This window comes from Oncorhynchus gorbuscha, linkage group LG09, assembly GCF_021184085.1.
Source record: "Oncorhynchus gorbuscha isolate QuinsamMale2020 ecotype Even-year linkage group LG09, OgorEven_v1.0, whole genome shotgun sequence".
NCBI lineage: Eukaryota > Metazoa > Chordata > Actinopteri > Salmoniformes > Salmonidae > Oncorhynchus > Oncorhynchus gorbuscha.
The window spans coordinates 85220015-85246587 of record NC_060181.1 but is presented as its reverse complement, the minus strand read 5'-3'; positions in this window follow the sequence as shown (position 1 = coordinate 85246587).

Here is a 26573-nt window from a genome sequence, read left to right as displayed (position 1 = left end):
AGTAGCCACTCGGTAGCAGCTAGCTAGCTGCGATGATCTGGTGTAATGATCCAGAGTGGCAGGAACCTGGTGATGTGGTAGGGAGAAGCACTCCGATATGCTCTGGGTTGATATCGCGCTGTGCATACTGGCATTTATTGTCCAAGCTAAATGGGGAAGACTGCTAGCCGTGGCTAACAAAGACTAGTAGATAGTTAGCTGGTTAGCTCCTGACAGAGGTTCCAGTTATAAGGAATAAACATAGCAGATCCGTACCACCTTGGGTGAGGTGGGTTGCAGGAAAGTGTTGTGTCTTTACTATCATTAACTGAAGGCTGATAGTTTTTATGAAATATTCTCTGTAATTAGTTATTACGCGATTAGACTGATTAATCATGTAACCGTAATTACTAGGAAGTCGAGGCACCAAGGAAAAATATTCAGATTACAAAGTTATCATTTCCTGAAATAACTTTTCAGATATTTCATCTGATCAATTAGTCTAAGCATGAATAAATTATTTACTTTACCTCACGTTAGTTACATGGTTACATGAAATGATAGAATGTGCCCTAGTGGGCTAAACCGGCATGGCGGCTTGTTAGACAAAAGGGGAAGTGGGGGTCAACTAAGAAGTCACTACAGAGTTAATAATTATAACAATTGAAATGCTATTCCTTTACACATGAACGCTCACTCATTTGGGAACAATTACAATCAATATATATATTTACGCTCAGTGTTTCGTCTTGAAAAGTTTGTTTCTTTTGTAGAATTGTCCGTCTCTCTCTCGGTTGTGTTTAGATGGGATTGTTCAGAGTGACATTCGTTATAGAATGGATGTTTCGGCGGTTGTCGTTCTTGGCGTTCAATGGTACCGAATTCCTAGCTGCAGACTACTAATTAATATCAAAGACTTGTTCTTATTCTGTCGGTATCGATAGTCAAAGAGTTTAACCGCGTGGTATGGTTAAAATATTCAGCAATGGTCTACAACCTTTGTACTCCCGTGATTGAGAGAAAAATGGCCTGCAACCTTTAGCCATCTCGTAATTGAGGTAAGCTCGGTCTGCTGATCGAAAACCCGAGTGAGGGTTTTATTCGGAAGGGCCGAAAAGGGCTGTCCCAGGATGCCTGACCCTAACTGGGCTCAGGGGCGGTCCTCTGATTTAGTTCAAATTAAAAGGGATTTGTATTTTTCTTCATTAAACAGTCCAAAATCATATTACACAATTATACAAACAGTATCATACTCACTTATTCATCTTATACAACAATTATATCTGAGGCTATTATATAAACAGCGTTATGGTAATGTGGCCACACCGTCTCTCATGAGCTTCACCAAGAATACCAAACGGACCAGTTCGTAGCTGGATTCTTCACCGATCTTTTACACTTTCTCTGGAACATGAAATTTGTTCGGACCTCAAGTTCTGTGAGGTGGAAGGATTTCCTTTGTTCTCTCTGAAAATGTACTCTCTCTATACTGTGTGTCCATGAGGAGATCCTCCGGAATTTACGACGTCTCTCTGACCACAGCAACCTAGTTGAAGGAGGCAAGGGGGAGGCAGGGAGAGGGGAATGGACTTGCTATACCCAAAGAGGCCAACGTCATGACAAAAGTACATTTGGTTCGTAGATAGAAAGTGAGATTAAAATGTATATGAGAAAAAAAACAGCTATTTACACGGGATAAGACAAAGACTAACACAACACACAACCGACTGCTTCGCCATCTTGGAATTTTTTGATGCTACATTTTTTTTTAAATTGATGCTATAGTTGGTTGCTCCACTATAACCATGGAAACCCACATCTGCAATGTGAACCAGAAAGTGCATTATGCGCCCGCATGCACAGTTCATCCTCGTTTACATTTATTAGGACAGACAGAACAGAGGAGAGGGAGAGAGAAAGCTGGAGAGTCCAAGAGGGTGGGCTAAAGGAAATAGAGGGGCAATGGCCAAAGACTCTTACTTATCCACCTTGACCTTTTCTACTCACCCTCATTACCTGTAATCATTAAGGAAAAGCAACAAGGAAAGGAGAAAAAGAGAGGATAGTTAACTATGCGAACACACAAAGGAAACTGATAGAAGTGTACATGACACACAGAGAGAGAGAGAGAGAGAGAGAGAGAGAGAGAGAGAGAGAGAGAGAGGGGAGAGGGAGAGAGAGAGAGGGAGAGGGAGAGTGAGAGAGGGGGAGAGAGAGTGGGGGGGGTATGAGAGAGAGAGAGAGAGAGAGAGGGGGAGAGGAGGGGTAGAGAGCAAGAGAGGGAGAGAGGGGGGTAGAGAGCTAGAGAAGAAGAGAGGATAGTTAACTATGCGAACACACAAAGGAAACTGATAGAAGTGTACATGACACACACACAGAGAGAGAGAGAGAGAGAGAGAGAGAGAGAGAGAGAGAGAGAGAGAGAGAGAGAGAGAGAGAGAGAGGGAGAGGGATAGAGAGAGAGGGGGAGAGAGAGTGGGGGGAGTAAGAGAGAGAGAGAGAGGGGGAGGGGGTAGAGAGCAAGAGAGGGAGAGAGGGGGGAGAGCTAGAGAGCTAGAGAAGAAGAGAGAGAGAGAGAGAGAGAGAGAGAGAGAGAGAGAGAGAGAGAGAGAGAGAGAGAGAGAGAGAGATTTGTTTACCATTCTCCATTCCTCCCACGGTAGAGAGGGGGATTCATTAGGGTCTTGTGTAAATCAATCTGCTTCTCCTTAAAGTGCTGTCAATTACAGCCATGATGCCTGGCAGCCTGACATCACTCTGTGGAGATTTAACATGAAGGCCAATTAATCATCATGATTAATTCACGCACAAACCAGATGCAACTGTTCAAGTTGTGCTTACACACACACACACACACACACACACACACACACACACACACACACACACACACACACACACACACACACACACACACACACACACACACACACACACACACACACACACACACACACACACACACACTAAAGGATGGGGAGATCCTCAAAGGGGGCGAGCATATTCAATGATTAGTGCCACCAAGAGGCCAATAGCCTGAGCACCCACATACTGCTACAATAACCCACCTGATATTCTACACAAGTTATTCACAGGGATGCTGGCTCATGTTGACTCCAATGCTTCCCACAGTTGTGTCAAGTTGGCTGGATGTCATTTGGGTGGTGGACCATTCTTGATACAGACGGGAAACTGTTGAGTGTGAAAAACCCAGCAGCGTTGCAGTTCTTGACACAAACCGGTGCGCATGGCACCTACTACCATACTTAAATATTTTGTCTTGCCCATTCCCCATCTGAATGGCATACATACACAATCCATGTCTCAATTATCTCAATTGTCTTAAAGTCCTTCTTTATTAACATGTCTCCTCCCCTTCATCTACACTGATTGAAGTGGATTGAACAAGTGACATCAATAAGGGATCTTAGCTTTCACCTGGATTAATCTGGTCAATCTATGTCATGGAAAGAGCAGGTGTTCTTAATGTTTTGTAAACGTAGTGTATGCACTGTTAACCCTCAGCCTTGGTGCAATGAATATAGAGCCCTGTCTGTGCAGCAATATTGCAGCAGTACAGCAATAATGTTGGCACAGCCTTGATGGTTAAATATAAATTGGTGAAATGATCTAGCTCTCATAATTAAGTATATCTGCCATTTCACATGGTCCTGTGGTAACCATTGTTCAGAGTGCTAGGTTACCTACAGTAATATTTCCTACTCATCTCAATGATAAAATAAATTCCATATTAGCAGACTGAAACGTGAATATGCAACTGGTCCTGAAGTTATTAACTAGCTAGTCAATCACCTGAGGTCAAGGAAATGGCCAGAATGTTAGTGACACAGGTGGTAATGTGCTTTCCTCATACGTTCAGGGTCTCTGATAAAAACTCCCGTTAGATTGAGCCAGAGCTAAAAGAAGCCGGGCACCTACACCTTCAGTCAAAGAGACAGCCAGGCAGAACGGAACTCCAGCACCATGAACTCCAGCACCATACACTCCAGCACCATACACTCCAGCACCATACACTCCAGCACCATACACTCCAGCACCATACACTCCAGCACCATACACTCCAGCACCATACACTCCAGCACCATACACTCCAGCACCATATATTCCAGCACCATATATTCCAGCACCATATATTCCAGCACCATATATTCCAGCACCATGAACTCCAGCACCATACACTCCAGCACCATACACTCCAGCACCATACATTCCAGCACCATACATTCCAGCACCATACTCTCCAACACCATATCCCAGCACCATGAACGACAGATTTGTATCTTGTCAGCTCGGGGTTTTGAACTTGCAACCTTCCGGTTACTAGTCCAACGCTCTAACCACTAGGCTACCCTGCCGCCCCCTGACTGTACCCTCTAAATTGCTACCATAGGCTAAACAGTTAGCCTTTCTTCAATATTATAACCAATGTTATTGAATGAAGTGTTGAAATGTAATTAACAGACACTTAACTATAATCCATTGAAGCCTTGACAATGAGTGCTTCTCTCCATTTCACTGATAAGGCAACTGTTGTCCAGGGTCCTATTCAATTAAATAACTGTGTTTCCCCTTTGTATAATGAATGACGTAACAATTATTCTCTATTTGTATGCGTGTGGGGAATGGAAGTTGTCTCTGCCTGTTGTCTCATTACCTGTCATGGCACATTATAGGTGGGAAACTGCTTTTTGTCCCCCCCAGATCATTTACAATGGAAGCTCTCAGCTTGACATGGGGTTTTACATGATGTCCATGTGAAGTGTCAATAAACACTAATGTGTTGCTCTATTACGTTCTGTAGTACCCGGTATGCAGGCTTTTGTTCCAACCCAGCACCAACACACTTCATTCAGCTAATCACAGTCCTGATAAGCAGGTGATTAGTAGAATTGGTAGGATCTATATTCTCTGTCTCTATCTAACATCCATCTGCGATATGAGACTTACACACATCCCACACTCATCTCCCTCCCAGTATATGGAGCCCAGCATATGTTAACCCAACCAGGGTTAGATCAGACAGATAGGTGAGGGATGAGGCAAACGTGGTCTTTGTTAGTCTATTCCTTCACAGGAAGTGTAACATCCAAACACAGAACATATAATCTCCCCAGAACGTAGAGCCACTGATCTGTCAGATCAGAACCAGGATCTTAATTAACCGATCTTCCCCTCCTGATAGAGCCCCCCGTTGGACCAGACAGTGGGCAGGCCCATCCGCCATTCTGGCTCTGCCTCTCACCAGTTGATGTTTGAAGAGTGGAACATGAAAGCGACTGCGGTCCCTTCCACGTGGGAAAGCATGGGCATCTTAATTAAAAAGCGTTGCGTGTTATTTGCCATAACAAAGGGAAATTTGGAGTTAATTTAAATCCAATTAGACTTAGGCTGATGTCTCAGGAGATGAGAGAGTAACTGGTGTTTGAACACAGGCTGCTTTGTTCTGTGCTCTAGGAGATTGATAAAGGCAATAACCAGAAAATGTAGACTCCGAGAATAAAAAGAAGATGGGTCTCTGGCTGTGAACTTTAGTGTGGAGGCTCGAACATGACAGGATGGAATTACAAGACAATTAGCAGAAAAATAAAACCCTGCCTCAGCTCGTTATCAAGGAAGTTGTGATGGTGGAGTCCCACAGTGATGCAGGTGTGTCACGATGTTGCCATAGATGATTTGAGGCATCTGATCTTATCTGTATGTGTCTAATTAGAAGATAAGCTCTTGTTATCAACAACCAGGTGTGGGATTGGAAGCAGTGCAGAACCACAGCAGAAGAAGATCTGAGTAAAATCATCCCAATGCCTACAAACTTTAAACCGCCTGAAAAGTATCTACATGTTTTCCCCTGTAATTGCTTTTGGAGTCTTTTATTGATCCCTCCCTTCTTAAAGACATGCTCCAGAACATTGATTGATCCCTCCCTTCTTAAAGACATGCTCCAGAACATTGATTGATCCCTCCCTTCTTAAAGACATGCTCCAGAACTTTGATTGATCCCTCCCTTCTTAAAGACATGCTCCAGAACTTTGATTGATCCCTCCCTTCTTAAAGACATGCTCCAGAACTTTGATGGATCCCCCCCTTCTTAAAGACATGCTCCAGAACTTTGATTGATCCCTCCCTTCTTAAAGACATGCTCCAGAACTTGATGATTGATCCCTCCCTTCTTAAAGACATGCTCCAGAACTTTGATTGATCCCTCCCTTCTTAAAGACATGCTCCAGAACTTTGATTGATCCCTCCCTTCTTAAAGACATGCTCCAGAACTTTGATTGATCCCTCCCTTCTTAAAGACATGCTCCAGAACTTTGATTGATCCCTCCCTTCTTAAAGACATGCTCCAGAACTTTGATTGATCCCTCCTTCTTAAAGACATGCTCCAGAACTTTGATTGATCCCTCCCTTCTTAAAGACATGCTCCAGAACTTTGATTGATCCCTCCCTTTTTAAAGACATGCTCCAGAACTTTGATTGATCCCTCCCTTCTTAAAGACATGCTCCAGAACTTTGATTGATCCCTCCCTTCTTAAAGACATGCTCCAGAACTTTGATTGATCCCTCCATTCTTAAAGACATGCTCCAGAACTTTGATTGATCCCTCCCTTCTTAAAGACATGCTCCAGAACTTTGATTGATCCCTCCCTTCTTAAAGACATGCTCCAGAACTTTGATTGATCCCTCGCTTCTTAAAGACATGCTCCAGAACTTTGATTGATCCCTCCCTTCTTAAAGACATGCTTCAGAACTTTTATTGATCCCTCCCTTCTTAAAGACATGCTCCAGAACTTTGATTGATCCCTCCCTTCTTAAAGACATGCTCCAGAACATTGATTGATCCCTCCCTTCTTAAAGACATGCTCCAGAATTTGATTGATCCCTCCCTTCTTAAAGACATGCTCCAGAACTTTGATTGATCCCTCACTTCTTAAAGACATGCTCCAGAACTTTGATTGATCCCTCCCTTCTTAAAGACATGCTCCAGAACTTTGATTGATCCCTCCCTTCTTAAAGACATGCTTCAGAACTTTTATTGATCCCTCCCTTCTTAAAGACATGCTCCAGAACTTTGATTGATCCCTCCCTTCTTAAAGACATGCTCCAGAACATTGATTGATCCCTCCCTTCTTAAAGACATGCTCCAGAATTTGATTGATCCCTCCCTTCTTAAAGACATGCTCCAGAACTTTGATTGATCCCTCACTTCTTAAAGACATGCTCCAGAACTTTGATTGATCCCTCCCTTCTTAAAGACATGCTCCAGAACTTTGATTGATCCCTCCCTTCTTAAAGACATGCTCCAGAACTTTGATTGATCCCTCCCTTCTTAAAGACATGCTCCAGAACTTTGATTGATCCCTCCCTTCTTAAAGACATGCTCCAGAACTTTGATTGATCCCTCCCTTCTTAAAGACATGCTCCAGAACTTTGATTGATCCCTCCATTCTTAAAGACATGCTCCAGAACTTTGATTGATCCCTCCCTTCTTAAAGACATGCTCCAGAACTTTGATTGATCCCTCCCTTCTTAAAGACATGCTCCAGAACTTTGATTGATCCCTCGCTTCTTAAAGACATGCTCCAGAACTTTGATTGATCCCTCCCTTCTTAAAGACATGCTTCAGAACTTTTATTGATCCCTCCCTTCTTAAAGACATGCTCCAGAACTTTGATTGATCCCTCCCTTCTTAAAGACATGCTCCAGAACATTGATTGATCCCTCCCTTCTTAAAGACATGCTCCAGAATTTGATTGATCCCTCCCTTCTTAAAGACATGCTCCAGAACTTTGATTGATCCCTCACTTCTTAAAGACATGCTCCAGAACTTTGATTGATCCCTCCCTTCTTAAAGACATGCTCCAGAACTTTGATTGATCCCTCCCTTCTTAAAGACATGCTCCAGAACTTTGATTGATCCCTCCCTTCTTAAAGACATGCTCCAGAACTTTGATTGATCCCTCCATTCTTAAAGACATGCTCCAGAACTTTGATTGATCCCTCCCTTCTTAAAGACATGCTCCAGAACATTGATTGATCCCTCCCTTCTTAAAGACATGCTCCAGAACTTTGATTGATCCCCCCCTTCTTAAAGACATGCTCCAGAACTTTGATTGATCCCTCCCTTCTTAAAGACATGCTCCAGAACTTTGATTGATCCATCCCTTCTTAAAGACATGCTCCAGAACTTTGATTGATCCCTCCCTTCTTAAAGACATGCTTCAGAACTTTTATTGATCCCTCCCTTCTTAAAGACATGCTCCAGAACTTTGATTGATCCCTCCCTTCTTAACGACATGCTCCAGAACTTTGATTGATCCCTCCCTTCTTAAAGACATGCTCCAGAACTTTGATTGATCACTCCCTTCTTAAAGACATGCTCCAGAACTTTGATTGATCCCTCCCTTCTTAAAGACATGCTCCAGAACATTGATTGATCCCTCCCTTCTTAAAGACATGCTCCAGAACTTTGATTGATCCCTCCCTTCTTAAAGACATGCTCCAGAACTTTGATTGATCCCTCCCTTCTTAAAGACATGCTCCAGAACTTTGATGGATCCCCCCCTTCTTAAAGACATGCTCCAGAACTTTGATTGATCCCTCCCTTCTTAAAGACATGCTCCAGAACTTTGATTGATCCCTCCCTTCTTAAAGACATGCTCCAGAACTTTGATTGATCCCTCCCTTCTTAAAGACATGCTCCAGAACTTTGATTGATCCCTCCCTTCTTAAAGACATGCTCCAGAACTTTGATTGATCCCTCCCTTCTTAAAGACATGCTCCAGAACTTTGATTGATCCCTCCCTTCTTAAAGACATGCTCCAGAACTTTGATTGATCCCTCCCTTCTTAAAGACATGCTCCAGAACTTTGATTGATCCCTCCCTTCTTAAAGACATGCTCCAGAACTTTGATTGATCCCTCCCTTTTTAAAGACATGCTCCAGAACTTTGATTGATCCCTCCCTTCTTAAAGACATGCTCCAGAACTTTGATTGATCCCTCCCTTCTTAAAGACATGCTCCAGAACTTTGATTGATCCCTCCATTCTTAAAGACATGCTCCAGAACTTTGATTGATCCCTCCCTTCTTAAAGACATGCTCCAGAACTTTGATTGATCCCTCCTTCTTAAAGACATGCTCCAGAACTTTGATTGATCCCTCGCTTCTTAAAGACATGCTCCAGAACTTTGATTGATCCCTCCTTCTTAAAGACATGCTTCAGAACTTTTATTGATCCCTCCCTTCTTAAAGACATGCTCCAGAACTTTGATTGATCCCTCCCTTCTTAAAGACATGCTCCAGAACATTGATTGATCCCTCCCTTCTTAAAGACATGCTCCAGAATTTGATTGATCCCTCCCTTCTTAAAGACATGCTCCAGAACTTTGATTGATCCCTCACTTCTTAAAGACATGCTCCAGAACTTTGATTGATCCCTCCCTTCTTAAAGACATGCTCCAGAACTTTGATTGATCCCTCCCTTCTTAAAGACATGCTTCAGAACTTTTATTGATCCCTCCCTTCTTAAAGACATGCTCCAGAACTTTGATTGATCCCTCCTTCTTAAAGACATGCTCCAGAACATTGATTGATCCCTCCCTTCTTAAAGACATGCTCCAGAATTTGATTGATCCCTCCCTTCTTAAAGACATGCTCCAGAACTTTGATTGATCCCTCACTTCTTAAAGACATGCTCCAGAACTTTGATTGATCCCTCCCTTCTTAAAGACATGCTCCAGAACTTTGATTGATCCCTCCCTTCTTAAAGACATGCTCCAGAACTTTGATTGATCCCTCCCTTCTTAAAGACATGCTCCAGAACTTTGATTGATCCCTCCCTTCTTAAAGACATGCTCCAGAACTTTGATTGATCCCTCCCTTCTTAAAGACATGCTCCAGAACTTTGATTGATCCCTCCATTCTTAAAGACATGCTCCAGAACTTTGATTGATCCCTCCCTTCTTAAAGACATGCTCCAGAACTTTGATTGATCCCTCCCTTCTTAAAGACATGCTCCAGAACTTTGATTGATCCCTCGCTTCTTAAAGACATGCTCCAGAACTTTGATTGATCCCTCCCTTCTTAAAGACATGCTTCAGAACTTTTATTGATCCCTCCCTTCTTAAAGACATGCTCCAGAACTTTGATTGATCCCTCCCTTCTTAAAGACATGCTCCAGAACATTGATTGATCCCTCCCTTCTTAAAGACATGCTCCAGAATTTGATTGATCCCTCCCTTCTTAAAGACATGCTCCAGAACTTTGATTGATCCCTCACTTCTTAAAGACATGCTCCAGAACTTTGATTGATCCCTCCCTTCTTAAAGACATGCTCCAGAACTTTGATTGATCCCTCCCTTCTTAAAGACATGCTCCAGAACTTTGATTGATCCCTCCCTTCTTAAAGACATGCTCCAGAACTTTGATTGATCCCTCCATTCTTAAAGACATGCTCCAGAACTTTGATTGATCCCTCCCTTCTTAAAGACATGCTCCAGAACATTGATTGATCCCTCCCTTCTTAAAGACATGCTCCAGAACTTTGATTGATCCCCCCCTTCTTAAAGACATGCTCCAGAACTTTGATTGATCCCTCCCTTCTTAAAGACATGCTCCAGAACTTTGATTGATCCATCCCTTCTTAAAGACATGCTCCAGAACTTTGATTGATCCCTCCCTTCTTAAAGACATGCTTCAGAACTTTTATTGATCCCTCCCTTCTTAAAGACATGCTCCAGAACTTTGATTGATCCCTCCCTTCTTAACGACATGCTCCAGAACTTTGATTGATCCCTCCCTTCTTAAAGACATGCTCCAGAACTTTGATTGATCACTCCCTTCTTAAAGACATGCTCCAGAACTTTGATTGATCCCTCCCTTCTTAAAGACATGCTCCAGAACATTGATTAATCCCTCCCTTCTTAAAGACATGCTCCAGAACTTTGATTAATCCCTCCCTTCTTAAAGACATGCTCCAGAACATTGATTAATCCCTCCCTTCTTAAAGACATGCTCCAGAACATTGATTGATCCCTCCCTTCTTAAAGACATGCTCCAGAACATTGATTAATCCCTCCCTTCTTAAAGACATGCTCCAGAACATTGATTAATCCCTCCCTTCTTAAAGACATGCTCCAGAACATTGGTGACTAAGTATTGTTTAAACCTTCCGCTTTGGGATGGATTTGTCAATGTGTAATTCATACATGCATAATCTATGAGCAAAATACCTGTTTAACCTCAGTTAGCCATGAAATCCCTAGATTGAAAGCAACTCCTTTTCTGAAAGCTGTGCTGTGGCATTTTCCCCACGTGTGCCAGCCACCTAGCAATTCGAGTTCTAGACAATGAGCTTCATCCCCTTCCCATTTTAGTGACAGCTGGCAAGATGCACAAACAGCAGAGAGCGAGAGAGAGAGCAATGACTTGGTGCGCAATACAGTGTGTGATTTTCGGGGACCACTTTCGGCTCGTGAGCTCTGCTTTCAGAACTACTGGCTAAAAAGTGTACAAAAGTACTGGAGAATCTCTTAACAAGGATGTTATTGATGTTAGGAGGGGGTGTGGGTACATTTTTGTTTCGATCCTGATTCAGCATTGAAGTCCCTGTCTGCACACACACACACACACACACACACACACACCTACACACACACAGTGACCACGACATCTCTCCTTTGACCTTGTCTGAAGACCTTTTGATCATGTCTGGACTTGAGTCCGCTCACCAATAGTAGAGAGGAAATGGATGTGGTTGAATGGGATTATTGTAATGACATTGCATGTATAATCCTGTTCCCTGGCCACATCCCTAATGCACTAATATCCATAAATTTCCATGGATGGGGAAATAAATGTCTAGCTTCAAATTTATGTCACGCAATACAGACAGTATTTTTCCAAGGATTTCGAGAGAATGGCATGTTTAGTTCCCTCATGTAAAAACATTAGGGGAGATTTTCTACCATACTTGAAAGGCAGTCAGATCTGGAAATATGCAAAGCCTGGAAATGAGATGGAGATTTGAAACAGTCATAAATGGACATCTGGTAGCCATCTGATAGGACCTGGAGCTATGTCCCATGATGCAATAACTGTTTAGTGTAGAAGTATTGAAGCTGTGATTTCTAAACAAAGTAAATGAATCTGTCTGTCTGTCTGGCCGTCTGTCTGTCTCGCTGTCTGTCTCGCTGTCTGTCTCGCTGTCTGTCTGTCTGTGATTACCCATACTAATACTATGCAGAATGAAGTGTTGAGCAGCACTTGATCCTTTACAGAAATATGGGGAGCAGAACTGTCAGAGCTGCCTAATACTGTGATCCATCATCCACGACATCCTGTGTGTGTTTGTGTGTGTTTGTGTGTGTGTGTGTTGTGCATGCTCATAATTAAATCACTAGATCAATACTACGCAGCAGCCTATGATTTCCTCTCAAGACCGTTACAATATGCCATGTTCTTACTCTCCCTACACCTCTCCCTGTTTCTTATTCTCTACCTTTCTCCCTCTCTATGTCTGTAAATATAAGGGCATGCTACGATGCAGAACTCAGGGATAGCATGTTTCTTTGAAGCTCTGTTGGGGATGGAAGATGGAGAGGGGGAGGTGGGGCTGGGGTGAGGATGGAAGACGGAGAGGGGGAGGTTGGGCTGGGGTGAGGATGGAAGATGGAGAGGGGGAGGTGGGGCTGGGGTGAGGATGGAAGATGGAGAGGGGAGGTGGGGCTGGGGTGAGGATGGAAGACGGAGAGGGGGAGGTGGGGCTGGGTTGAGGATGGAAGACGGAGAGGGGGAAGTGGGGCTGGGGTGAGGATGGAAGACGGAGAGGGGGAGGTGGGGCTGGGGTGAGGATGGAAGACGGAGAGGGGGAGGTGGGGCTGGGGTGAGGATGGAAGACGGAGAGGGGGAGGTGGGGCTGGGGTGAGGATTGGAAGACGGAGAGGGGGAGGTGGGGCTGGGGTGAGGATGGAAGACGGAGAGGGGGAGGTGGGGCTGGGGTGAGGATGGAAGACGGAGAGGGGAGGTGGGGCTGTGTTGAAGATGGAAGACGGAGAGGGGGAGGTGGGGCTGGGTTGAGGATGGAAGACGGAGAGGGGGAGGTGGGGCTGGGGTGAGGATGGAAGACGGAGAGGGGGAGGTGGGGCTGGGGTGAGGATGGAAGATGGAGAGGGGAGGTGGGGCTGGGTTGAGGATGGAAGACGGAGAGGGAGGTGGGGCTGGGTTGAGGATGGAAGACGGAGAGGGGAGGTGGGGCTGGGGTGAGGATGGAAGACGGAGAGGGGAGGTGGGGCTGGGGTGAGGATGGAAGACGGAGAGGGGGAGGTGGGGCTGGGGTGAGGATGGAAGATGGAGAGGGAGGTGGGGCTGGGGTGAGGATGGAAGATGGAGAGGGGAGGTGGGGCTGGGTTGAGGATGGAAGACGGAGAGGGGGAGGTGGGGCTGGGTTGAGGATGGAAGACGGAGAGGGGGAGGTGGGGCTGGGTTGAGGATGGAAGATGGAGAGGAGAGGTGGGGCTGGGGTGAGGATGGAAGATGGAGAGGGGGAGGTGGGGCTGGGGTGAGGATGGAAGAGGGAGAGGGGGAGGTGGGGCTGGGGTGAGGATGGAAGACGGAGAGGGGGAGGTGGGGCTGGGGTGAGGATGGAAGAGGGAGAGGGGGGAGGTGGGGCTGGGGTGAGGATGGAAGACGGAGAGGGGGAGGTGGGGCTGTGTTGAAGATGGAAGACGGAGAGGGGGAGGTGGGGCTGGGGTGAGGATGGAAGACGGAGAGGGGGAGGTGGGGCTAGGGTGAGGATGGAAGACGGAGAGGGGGAGGTGGGGCTGGGGTGAGGATGGAAGACGGAGAGGGGGAGGTGGGGCAGGGGTGAGGATGGAAGATGGAGAGGGGAGGTGGGGCTGGGGTGAGGATGGAAGATGGAGAGGGGGAGGTGGGGCTGGGTTGAGGATGGAAGACGGAGAGGGGAGGTGGGGCTAGGTTGAGGATGGAAGATGGAGAGGGGGAGGTGGGGCTGGGTTGAGGATGGAAGATGGAGAGGGGAGGTGGGGCTGGGGTGAGGATGGAAGACGGAGAGGGGAGGTGGGGCTGGGTTGAGGATGGAAGATGGAGAGGAGAGGTGGGGCTGGGGTGAGGATGGAAGACGGAGAGGGGGAGGTGGGGCTGGGGTGAGGATGGAAGAGGGAGAGGGGGAGGTGGGGCTGGGGTGAGGATGGAAGACGGAGAGGGGAGGTGGGGCTGAGTTGAGGATGGAAGATGGAGAGGAGAGGTGGGGCTGGGGTGAGGATGGAAGACGGAGAGGGGGAGGTGGGGCTGGGGTGAGGATGGAAGAGGGAGAGGGGGAGGTGGGGCTGGGGTGAGGATGGAAGACGGAGAGGGGGAGGTGGGGCTGTGTTGAAGATGGAAGATGGAGAGGGGGTGATGCAACTGAAGCCAGTAAAACACCACCCGGCAAAGGTCACATATGGGAGAACCATAGGGGTCAGGAGAGATGCTAGGGGTCAACGGTCAGATTGCTGACTTCAGGCCAAGGCCAAAGTAGGGGTCAGTCTCCGAGGTGTGAGGCTACTTCTGACCTTGGCTTTGGGATGATCAATAAGAGCAGAGGTGCTGTTCTTCTCTGCCTGACAGAGCAATGACACATTGACATTAACTCGCTGGCTGTTAGCCTGTTATATCTCTTTCTCTCTCTCTGGCTGTTAGCCTGTTATCTCTCTCTCTCTCTCTCTGGCTGTTAGCCTGTTATATGTCTCTCTCTCTCTCTCTCTCTGGCTGTTAGCCTGTTATATCTCTCTCTCTCTCTCTCTGGCTGTTAGCCCGTTATATATCTCTCTCTCTCTCTAGCTGTTAGCCTGTTATATCTCTCTCTCTCTCTCTCTGGCTGTTAGCCCGTTATATCTCTCTCTCTCTCTCTAGCTGTTAGCCTGTTATATCTCTCTCTCTCTCTCTGGCTGTTAGCCTGTTATCTCTCTCTCTCTCTCTCTGGCTGTTAGCCTGTTATATCTCTCTCTCTCTCTCTCTCTGGCTGTTAGCCTGTTATATCTCTCTCTCTCTCTGGCTGTTAGCCTGTTATCTCTCTCTCTCTCTCCCTGGCTGTTAGCCTGTTATCTCTCTCTCTCTCTCTGGCTGTTAGCCTGTTATATCTCTCTATCTCTCTCTCTCTCTCTCTCTCTCTGGCTGTTAGCCCGTTATATCTCTCTCTCTCTCTCTAGCTGTTAGCCTGTTATATCTCTCTCTCTCTCTCTGGCTGTTAGCCTGTTATATCTCTCTCTCTCTCTCTGGCTGTTAGCCTGTTATATCTCTCTATCTCTCTCTCTCTCTCTCTCTGGCTGTTAGCCTGTTATCTCTCTCTCTCTCTCTCTGGCTGTTAGCCTGTTATATATATCTCTCTCTCTCTCTCTGGCTGTTAGCCTGTTATCTCTCTCTCTCTCTCTGGCTGTTAGCCTGTTATATCTCTCTCTCTCTCTCTGGCTGTTAGCCTGTTATATATATATCTCTCTCTCTCTCTCTCTCTCTCTGGCTGTTAGCCTGTTATATCTCTCTCTCTCTCTCTCTCTGGCTGTTAGCCTGTTATCTCTCTCTCTCTCTCTGGCTGTTAGCCTGTTATATATCTCTCTCTCTCTCTGGCTGTTAGCCTGTTATCTCTCTCTCTCTCTCTGGCTGTTAGCCTGTTATCTCTCTCTCTCTCTGGCTGTTAGCCTGTTATATCTCTCTCTCTCTCTCTGGCTGTTAGCCTGTTATCTCTCTCTCTCTCTGGCTGTTAGCCTGTTATATCTCTCTCTCTCTCTCTGGCTGTTAGCCTGTTATATATCTCTCTCTCTCTGGCTGTTAGCCTGTTATATCTCTCTCTCTCTCTCTCTCTGGCTGTTAGCCTGTTATCTCTCTCTCTCTCTCTCTCTCTGGCTGTTAGCCTGTTATATATATCTCTCTCTCTGGCTGTTAGCCTGTTATCTCTCTCTCTCTCTCTGGCTGTTAGCCTGTTATATCTATCTCTCTCTCTCTGGCTGTTAGCCTGTTATATATATCTCTCTCTCTGGCTGTTAGCCTGTTATATCTCTCTCTCCTTCGAGTCCTTTCTTTGTCTTCTACCAATGGGACATTTACTGTGACCACTTAGTCTCTCTCTATTTATCTCTCTCTCTCTCTCTCTCTCTCTCTCTCTCTCTCTCTCTCTCTCTCTCTCTCTCTCTCTCTCTCTCTATGTCTGTCTCTCTCTCTCTCTCTCTCTCTCTCTCTCTCTCTCTCTCTCTCTCTCTCTCTCTCTCTCTCTCTCTCTATCTCTCTCTCTGTCTGTCTCACTCTCTCTCTCTCTCTCTCTCTCTCTCTCTCTCTCTCTCTCTCTCTCTCTCTCTCTCTCTCTCTCTCTCTCTCTCTCTCTCTCTCTCTCTCTCTCTCTCTCTCTCTGTCTCTCTCTCTCTCTCTCTCTCTCTCTCTCTCTCTCTCTCTCTCTCTCTCTCTCTCTCTCTCTCTCTCTCTCTCTCTCTCTCTCTCTCTCTCTCTCTGTCTGTCTGTCTCTCTCTCTCTCTCTCTCTCTCTCTCTCTCTCTCTCTCTCTCTGTCTCTCTCTCTCTCTCTCTCTCTCTCTCTCTCTCTCTCTCTCTCTCTCTCTCTCTCTCTCTCTCTCTCTCTCTCTCTCTCTCTCTCTCTCTCTGTCTGTCTCACTCTCTCTTCTCTTTCCTCTCTCTTCATTCTCTCACCTTCATGCTCCTAGGGTCATGGCTATCTTGTTGGGTAGAACATAGACCACACCTTCCTCGTCAGCCCCAGCCCCACTCTGTAATGTCTGGAGCTTCTCTGCGACCACAGATATAACAACAGAATGGAGCTGTATTGTTTGGACAGTGTTTCTTATTAAAAAGGCATCGCCTTTATATTCACACGGGTGCGTTCTCCGTCCCATAGCAGCAAGAGGCAATTATCCACATGACTAGTCTTGGAGCCAGAGGAACAAACGCAGTCTTTATCACAGAGCAATGGGAGTCCAGAGGAGCTCTCTGTATTTCTGTAGTCGTCAGCATTTCCATTATTAAAAGTAGACCAATACCCTTTCTTTCATTGTATTGACAAGCTGTGAGGAAAGTTCATAGTGAAAAGAAAGCCAGGTCATTCTTCAATTAGGGATAGTTGAATAAGTGCCCAACTTTGGAGAAACCGTCATATGTAGAGCCAAGAAAGCATCTTCACAGAAAAACACATTACAGAGAACATCGTAGGCCTATAGGGAGTGTGGCTAAACCAATGTAGATCAGTAATGGTCAAATACTCCAGCCACCCAAGTCATAGACCGTGCTCTCTGTTACCGCACACCAAGCAATACCGAAGTCTGGAACCAACAGGACCCGGAACAACTACTACCACCAAGCCATAAGACTGCTAAATAGTTAGTCTGGGTATCTAATTTGGTTAACTATTTAACTATCTGCAATGACCCCCCCCCCTTTTGCATGAACTATTTTAACTCATCACATACACTGCTGCTACTGCTTATTAAATATCTACATATGTACCTCAATTACCTCGTACCCTTACACATCGACTCGGTACAGGTACCTTGTGTATATAGCCAAGTTATCATGAACTCGGTACTGGGACCTTGTGTATAGCACCAAGTTATCATGGACTTGGTACTGGGACCTTGTGTATATAGCCAAGTTATCATGGACTCGGTACTGGGATCTTGTGTATAGCACCAAGTTATCATGTACTCGGTACTGGGACCTTGTGTATAGCGCCATGTTATCATGAACTTGGTACTGGGACCTTGTGTATATAGCCAAGTTATCATGGACTCGGTACTGGGACCTTGTGCATAGCGCCATGTTATCATTGGACTTGGTACTGGGACCTTGTGTATATAGCCAAGTTATCATGGACTCGGTACTGGGACCTTGTGTATAGCGCCAAGTTATCATGGACTCGGTACTGGTACCTCGTGTATAGTACCATGTTATCATGGACTCGGTACTGGTACCTCGTGTATATAGCCAAGTTATCATGGACTCGGTACTGGTACCTCGTGTATAGCACCATGTTATCATGGACTCGGTACTGGTACCTCGTGTATAGCACCATGTTATCCTTACTCATTGTGTATTTATTCCTTGTGTTTCTCTCTGCATTGTTGGGAAGGGCCCGTAAGTAAGACCTTCACTGTTAGTCTACATCTGTTTACAGAGCATTTTACAAATAAAATGTCATTTTCATTTTTACTTGTGGCATGATTGCTCTGTACTGCTCTCCTATCTTGGGAAAGTTTCAACAGAGTCAATATAATAGGTCTAATAGATGTATGTGGCGACAAGCTAATAGGCCAATAAAGCTTTGCCTGGAGGAGACGGGACAGCTGATTAGCAGAAGGCTAGCTGTTAGTGTTTGCTAAATGATTGATGTATATTTTCACCTCTCTCACTCTTTCTACTGCTCTCTCTCTCTTGGGCTCCCAAGTAGCGCAGCAGTCTAAGGCACTGCATCTCAGTGCTAGAGGTGTCACTGGTTCAAATCCAGGCTGTATCACAACTGGCTGTGATTGGCAGTCTCATAGGGCAATGCACAATTGGACCAGCGTTGTCTGGAAAAAGTAATTTGTTCTTAACTGACTTGCTTAGTTAAATAAAGATTTTTCTCTCCCTACTCCCCTTTCTATTTACGTCACATTACAAAGCACTCTTAATTAACAGAGACATAAGCCCTACTCCAGCTCATTATCATGCCTGTTAAACAGCATTACACTTCACTGTGTATCCAACTTTTCTCTGTACAGTAGGTGACTGACATCCAAGATTGCCTCATACTGAACTGCTGCAGGCAGTGTCCCCTCCCTCCCAGGATTGTCCTTGGGGAAATGCAGTGAGAAATCCTGAGTCATCCATATCCCCACTACGACTGCATGCAGACAGCCCAGCTGAGCTCTCAGATGAAGGGGTAAGGAGGAGGTGTTTGAACCCCCTGTCTACCCCCTGTCTATACAGTTGAAGTCGGAAGATTACATACACCTTAGCCAAATACATTAAAACTCAGTTTCTTAGGTTTTTATTTTAGCCCCTTTTCTCCCCAATTTCATGGTATCCAATTGTTAGTAATTACTATCTTGTCTCATCGCTACAACTCCCGTACGGGCTCGGGAGAGACAAAGGTCGAAAGCCATGCGTCCTCCGAAACACAACCCAACCAAAAACACCATGCACCTGGCTACCTTGGTTAGCGCACACTGCGCCCGGCCCCCACAGGAGTCACTGGTGCCCGATGAGACAAGGATATCCCTACCGGCCAAACGATGCAGTGCCCTAGACCACTGTGCCACCGGGGAGGCCCCTTAAACTCAGTTTTTAACAATTCCTGACATTTAATCCTAGTAAAAATGCCCTGTTTTATGCCAGTTAGGATCACCACTTTATTTTAAGAATGTGAAATGTCAGAATAATAGTAGAGAGAATGATTCATCACATTCCCAGGGGGTCAGAAGTTTACATACACTCAATAAGTATTTGGTAGCATTGCCTTTAAATTGTTTAACTTGAGTCAAGCGTTTCGGGTAGCCTTCCACAAACTTCCCACAATAAGTTGGGTGAATTTTGGCCCATTCCTCCTGACAGAGATGGTGTAACTGAGTCAGGTTTGTTAGGCCTCCTTGCTCGCAAACACTTTTTCAGTTCTGCCCACAAATTTTCTATAGGAATGAGGTCAGGCCTTTGTGATGGCCACTCCAATACCTTGACTTTGTTGTCCTTAAGCCATTTTGCCACAACTTTTGAAGTATGCTTGGAGTCATTGTCCATTTGGAAGACCCATTTGCGACCATACTTTAACTTCCTGACTGATGTCTTGAGATGTTGCTTCAACATATCCACATAATTTTCCTACCTCATGATGCCATCTATTTTGTGAAGTGCAACAGTCCCTCCTGCAGCAAAGCACCCCCACAACATGATGCTGCCACCCCTGTGCTTCACGGTTGGATTGGTGTTCTTCAGCTTGCAAGCCTCCCCCTTTTCCCTCCAAACGTAACGATGGTCATTATGGTTAAACAGTTTCATTTTTGTTTCATCAGACCTAAGGACATTTCTCCCAAAATTATGATCTTTGTCTCCATATGCAGTTTCAAACCGTAGTCTGGCTTTTTTATGGCTGTTTTAGAGCAGTGGCTTCTTCCTTGCTGAGTGGTCTTTCAGGTTATGTCAACATAAGACTTGTTTTACTGTGGGTATAGATACTTTTGTACCGGTTTCCTCCAGCATCTTCACAAGGTCCTTTGCTGTCTTTTTTATTCAGAGCTCTTGGCTGATTTCTTTTGATTTTCCCATGATGTCAAGCATCATGGGAAGAGGCACTGAGTTTGAAGGTAGGCCTTGAAATACACAAATAGGTACACCTCCAATTGACTCAAATTATGTCAATTAGCCTATCAGAAGCTTATAAAGCCATGACATCATTTTCTGGAATTTTCCAAGCTGTTTAAAGGCACAGTCAACTTAGTGTATGTAAACTTTTGACCCACTGGAATTGTGATACAGTGAATTCTAAGTGAAATAATCTGTCTGTGAACAATTGTTGGAAAAAATACTTTTGTCATGCACAAAGTAGATGTCCTAACCGAGTTACCAAAACTATAGTTTGTTAGATTGGCATTAATGTATTATTTAGAGTCTAGGCTGTCTTTGTATGTGATCACGTCTTGATGAAGAGAGAAACTTACTATAGAGGTTTTTTTATTTTCCTTTATGTACACGGAGGATGACTAAAACTTTGGATGTGTAACAGTTTTCTTCTGGGGAAAGAGAGGCGGACCAAAACGCAGCGTGGTTACTTGTAAACATCTTTAATAAAGATGAACAATGAACAATCTACAAAACAAGAAATGTGGAAAAAAACGAAACTGCCCTATCTTGTGCAACAAACACAGAGACAGGAACAATCACCCACAAAACCCAACACAAAACAGGCTACCTAAATATGGTTCCCAATCAGAGACAATGACTAACACCTGCCTCTGATTGAGAACCATATCAGGCCAAACATAGAAATAGACAAACCAGACACACAACATAGAATGCCCACCCAGCTCACGTCCTGACCAACACTAAAACAAGGAAAACACACACGAACGATGGTCAGAACGTGACAGGATGGATTAGCATTTGACTACTGTACTCCAAAATAGTGTTGCTATCGGACGATGAACTGCTACAAGGCATTAATGTCATTGTGGGATTAAATGAGAGTTCACTCCAAAAATCGACGTTTTCAGACATTATTGAACCTGGAGAATGGTGTAATGTTTAGTGTTCACCTCTATGTTGTAGATTCAGCTTATATGCCTCTTTACTAAATGAATGAGGAAAATGAGCACTGTCTAATTTAATCAGCACTTATCTTTTTCCATTGATTTGTGGTTGAGGCATATCAACAGCAGTATTAGACCACTAATAAATGATTGGCTCTGATAACTGGTCTTAATGATAATGACACTGTAGGTATTGATTGGGGACAACATCGTCTTACAGCCCTGTACCAGTCTGGTGGACTGGCCAGGAGAAAACACTAATTGCCAGACAAGCTAAGGCTAATATGATGAGGTCATGGGGACCTGTTTCTAAGTCATTCCCTAATTAGACTACATGCCCCCACACCATTCTCTCACTCTCTCTCTATCAAACGAGCCATAACTGATCCACCATTTAAGTCATTACCAGAGCCAATGCACAGATGCCCAACAGAGTGCAATATGCTGGACTGTCATGCTTTACATTCATTAGAGTTGCTGCCCGTACATAGGAATTCACTACTCTAATCCAAAACCTAGCCACTAGAGTGAAGAACAAATATCTGACCAAGGGTCAAATTCTTAAAAGAAAGTTGTTTAGAGCTCTTCAGCTAAATGTTTCATATTTTATATCTAATTCCCCAAATAGGTATTCAGATCTCAACATCGTTGGGTTTAATTAAAATCATCACACAGACAAACTTTTAATGTATCACCAGTAATGAAATTGTGAATTTGATTCATTTCTTTCTTGTTAATTAAACGATGCATCTAATTATTCCAGCTCAAATATACAGAGGCAAACTCAGAGTCAGTATCGCTGTGCAAGAGGGAGATATCTAACCTCAAAAACCTCTACTATGTCCTCCATCCTTAACCCCCTCCTCATGTCTCTCTCTCCCTCCTCCTCCCCTTCCTCTACCTTGTCTTACCATGACTTTATTCATGGTGTCTTTTGTATGTTCTAATACCCACAACCACCCATTCCCATTACCCCCCCCCGATACACACACACCAAACCTCATCAATTCAGTTCTCTTTCATCCAGCCCATTCTTTAGAGATCCAATGTGTTTTTAGCTTTCAAGTAGATGCTGTTACGACCAGGTTGTGTGACCTTTTGATTACAGCAAGACAGTTCTGATGCTGATAACATTATGTATTATCACTAGATAAAGGCCACTGTCTCGTCAGAATAAAACAACGGGCATCTCTTTCATTCTGTGGCCCTGTTGTTTCAAAAGCAGCTCCTAGCCCCACATTAATTAGACTCCTATTTGGTCGGCCGGGGAATGAATCGCCTGCTCTCTCCCTCTATTCTCTGGCTGGTGAAGAGTTAGCCACTCACATGAAAGACTGTTTGAAGATGACATTCATGCTAGGACACAGAGAGACTGGGGAGGCACTCAGGGCTCCATTCAATCTAACCTGCACTGCAAGAAATAACTTGGCTATATACACAGGGTTCCAGTACAGAGTCGATGTGCCGGGGTACAAAGTAATTGAGGTAGATATGTCCATATAGGTAGGGATAAAGTGACTAGGCAAAAGGATAGGATATTATAGGATATTATTCGACCATGCTGGTCATTTATAAACATTTGGACATCTTGGCCATGTTCTGTTATAATCTCCACCCGGCACAGCCAGAAGAGGACTGGCCACCCCACATAGCTTGGTTCCCCTCTAGGTTTCTTCCTAGGTTTTGGCCTTTCTAGGGAGTTTTTCCTAGCCACCGTGCTTCTACACCTGCATTGCTTGCTGTTTGGGGTTTTAGGCTGGGTTTCTGTACAGCACTTTGAGATATCAGCTGATGTACGAAGGGCTGTATAAATCCATTTGATTTGATTTGATAGATATTAAACAGTTGCAGCACAGTTAGTGAAAAAAGGGTCAATAGTCCGAGTAGTAAATGAAACAGTAAAATATATTTGAGTAATATATGATGATGAAATGCTAAGTATATATGCTTATATGCTGATTATATTGTTTTGATGGCAGAAGCTGAATAAGACCTGCATAAAATGTTATTATGTACAGTAAAGTGGTGCAAAAGATTGAAAAAAATAAAGATAATGCATTTTAGAAAACCAGGTACTAAGAGAAGTGTTTTTCAGTTTTGTTTTGGTGAAGAAATGATTGAGTATACTAGCATTTTGTTATGAACATATGCCCTTTCTATTAGGCATATCTGCCAAACATAGCTCTTGGGGGAGTTATAGGAAAAACAAAAACACTCAAAGACATTGGTTATGCTCCATATTCCAAACTGTATCAGACATGTGTGTGTCCTGTTCTGAACTAGTCAACATGACTGCAAGGTGCTAAGAGGTATCTCAAAAACAAACATGTCCATAACAGAGCAGTGACATATGTTTTTGGTGTCCATAAGTTTGCGCCTATACTGGCAATAACTGGGGACATGGGCTGGGAACCCTGTGAGGTGAGATGGAAGGCGTGTATGACAATAACTGGGGACGTGGGCTGGGAACCCTGTGAGGTGAGATGGAAGGCGTGTATGACAATAACTGGGGACGTGGGCTGGGAACCCTGTGAGGTGAGATGGAAGGCGTGTATGACAATAACTGGGGACGTGGGCTGGGAACCCTGTGAGGTGAGATGGAAGGCGTGTATGACAATAACTGGGGACGTGGGCTGGGAACCCTGTGAGGTGAGATGGAAGGCGTATATGACAATAACTGGGGACATGGGCTGGAAACCCTGTGAGGTGAGATGGAAGGCCTGTATGGTGAGACTTTGGAATAGACTGTTGGATATGCCTATTGCCAGAAACGTTTTTCAATGGAATCCCTCCATAGGAGGAGCCTGGGCAACTGAAATGCCTGACCTTTTCCAACAGTCCGACTGTGAACAGCTGTACGAAAACCAAATTAAAGGAGACTTATTTATTTTAAAAAAACACGGATGGTGCAATATGGAAAGAAATGGGTGGAGGAGATTAGACATAAACCCAAATTGAGAACCTTTTGTTTGATTTATGGTGAATTCGTGTGTGAGAGATATTATTTATAACCTACCTAGAACCAGGAGATCACTATGTGCACAGGTAAGATCAGGGATATTGCCCCTGCGTAATGAAACGGTCTAATTATGAAATGTTAGATGAAAGACTATGTAAATCAGCCACACCGGAGGGACTCTACTCACGCTGCACGTTCACCCTGCTGCTCCTAACACTATCTCTCCCAAGCATCTTTGACCTTATTTTGGCTTACTGCCCTGAATAGTGCTTGTATCCACAGTACTAACATTGACAATCTCCCGCTCATTAAGTAAAGTGCAGCCAGGATCCATACAGTGCGCAATTCTCCGCTTTTTGTTTATCGTACTGGTGGAGGCGGGTTGTGTTTGCGAACTAATTTTAGCTCATAACAATCTTATTGCATGGCCCCAAAAAATACACTGTTTTAAACGTGTAGCATGGCTAATATGAGCTAATATTACAGAGGTGCAGAGCGGAAGAGGAATGCGTATCGAGCACTACATCATTAACTATCTGATCAACAAAAAGAGGTATATAAAGATATAATAGATCTGCAGGAAAATAACTTTTAAGTCCTTCCTGCAACTCTAACATGGATTCTACCAACAAAAGGGTTGATCATCTATTTAAGGATGTAATTCAATTTAAACATTTTGGAGGAGCAATTTTCCAAAAGGAGATAACGCAATAACATTTTAATCTCATGGAATTGAAGACATAAAGACTGAAATTTAGAGGATGAATAGGAATGGCACTTTCTTCCCTGATGGACGGCCAAGATCTACACTGCATACCTGAAGTATGATCAGTTGGTCATTCACCCCTCCCCTCTCCTAGGCTTATGGCAAGTGACTTCGCTATAGTCGACTGATTTGACACACACACACGCACAAATATATATACTCTACTTTGTTCATGTGTTTCACCTAACCTCATGACGTAAAACACGCATTGCTCTAAATGCCATAATCCTCTGAAGTCTTCAGTGGTGTTATGTGGACTGTGTCTATTGATAAAACTAACACAAATGTGTGGTTGTATTGGACATGTGAGACATGTACTTCTATGTTTCTGTTCCACTGTCTGGATGATTCCCACTGTGTATCTCTCTTAGTTGAGCAGGATATCAACACTGATAACATGGTCTTTAACCCATTAGATATTAACGAAGCCAAGGATATCAACAGGGATAATATGGTCTTTAACCCATTAAATATTAACGAAGCCAAGGATATCAACACTGATAACATGGTCTTTGACCCATTAGATATTAACGAAGCCAAGGATATCAACACTGATAACATGGTCTTTGACCCATTAGATATTAACGAAGCCAAGGATATCAACACTGATAACATGGTCTTTAACCCATCAGATATTAACGAAGCCAAGGATATCAACACTGACAACACGGTCTTTAACCCATTAGATATTAACGAAGTGACCGATAAATATAATGATTGTGTTGATCCAGATTCAAATTTCCTGAAATTAACCAGAGATGAGTCTATCTACTATAATGTTAAGACATTTAACAACCTCTATATCACTTTATCTAATTCCAATTCCAAGGCAAGTTTATATTTTCTATACCTTTCATTTGAACAATCGCAGTGTTCCTAAAAATGATGACCACTTTGTTCATTATCTGTCGTCTCTCAGTCATGAATGTTCCATTGTTGCCCTTCCAGAAACAAGGTTGACTGAAGAGAGAACCAGGCTTAATGACACGTCTCCTTATCATGCTGTTAGCCGCTGTAGAACAGTAGTTGTATTGTCCATTTTTCTTCATACACATTTTCCATTATTTGTGAGAGGACCTCTCACTTTCATCTGATGACATTGATGTTGAATCTCTTTTCATAGAAATTCCCTCCTGTTGATTTGGTGGTAAAAAAGTGGTGATTGGATGCCTCTATCAGCCACCCGATTCTGACATTGCTCGTTTTACTGATATCCTTGCATCACCCTGGGATTCATAATGAAGGTAACATTTGTTTTCTATTGGGTGGTTACAACATAAACATATTTAAAAGTGAGAACCACTCACTGACATCTGACTTTATGAAATGGTTCATACTCCAGCAATCTGTATCCCCTCATATATAAACCCACAGACTGACCAGTTCATCTGTATCCCCTCATATATAAACCCACAGACTGACCAGTTCATCTGTATCCCCTCATATATAAACCCACAGACTGACCAGTTCATCTGTATCCCCTCATATATAAACCCACAGACTGACCAGTTCATCTGTATCCCCTCATATATAAACCCACAGACTGACCAGTTCATCTGTATCCCCTCATATATAAACCC